This window comes from Gekko japonicus, unplaced genomic scaffold (genome assembly GCF_001447785.1).
Source record: "Gekko japonicus isolate JY-2015 unplaced genomic scaffold, Gekko_japonicus_V1.1 scaffold39709, whole genome shotgun sequence".
NCBI classification, from domain to species: domain Eukaryota; kingdom Metazoa; phylum Chordata; class Lepidosauria; order Squamata; family Gekkonidae; genus Gekko; species Gekko japonicus.
Genome location: NW_015223141.1, coordinates 1 through 961, shown reverse-complemented (window position 1 = coordinate 961; position 961 = coordinate 1). Strand labels below are relative to the sequence as shown.

Genomic DNA, 961 nt, shown 5'->3' with positions numbered 1-961 from the left:
ACAGAAATTGTGGCTCAGAAACACATGTACTGCTTCAACTTGACATCTCTGCAGGATTCGGAGTTGATCCTGGCTGCCACCTTCCACTTCTCATCTGAAAAATGCAGCCGGCATCACAAGTCACTTTGCAGATGCTCAGAGAACTCTGCTTGCCACCTTCTTCACTTGCCCCCGGTGTCGTGGCTCAACGTGGTCTTCCACAGCTTTGGAGAGAACCTGGCCTATGAGCAACTCAAAGAGAACGTTGATGTGTCTCCTCACCGGCAGGAGGCCTGGTCGCAGAAGGACATCTCACACATCATCCGACGATCGAGGCGATTCGGTGGGCTTCTCCTGTGCGCTGAACTTGACTCTGGGAAGAAGTACCGCAGTGGCGTCTCTGAAGAACCTGCCTCCCACTGGCCGTATATCCTCGTTTACGCCAATGACTTAGCCATATCAGAGGCCAACAGTCTGGCCCTTTCGCTCCTGCGGTACGACCCATTCCCTTCCGCCGAGAGTCTTTTGCTCAACTCTTCTAGAAGCAGCCGTACGAAGAGGGGTGCACACCCATCCTTCCCTGTCCAGAGCAATGAATTGCCAGGGACGGTGGAGAACAGGAACAAGCCTAGCAAACAGGACTTATGGAAGAGGGCATACAAGTCCCTCCAATCAAAAGCCTCGCACGGAGACCGGAAGAGGAAAGGGCAGGAAGATGCCGAGACGCTCCCTAAGTCTCGGGTACTAAATTTCGATGAGAAGACGATGAAGGAAGCCCAACAAAAGCAGTGGAGTGAACCGACCGTTTGTTCTAGAAGATACATGAAGGTGGACTTTGCTGATATCGGCTGGAATGAATGGGTCATCTCTCCAAAATCCTTTGATGCGTACTACTGCGCAGGGGGCTGTAAGTTCCCGATGCCCAAGGTAGGGTGTGTAAGTCGACTTTATTTGCTAGGCTTATTGATTATTTTATTTATTT

The 961-nt window shown here is 51.3% G+C and overlaps 1 pseudogene; it reads left to right on the top strand.

Moving 5' to 3' along the window:
• The first annotated feature begins 24 nt into the window (after window positions 1–24).
• Window positions 25–906, top strand: LOC107125316 (annotated as a pseudogene).
• The last annotated feature ends 55 nt before the right edge of the window (window positions 907–961 follow it).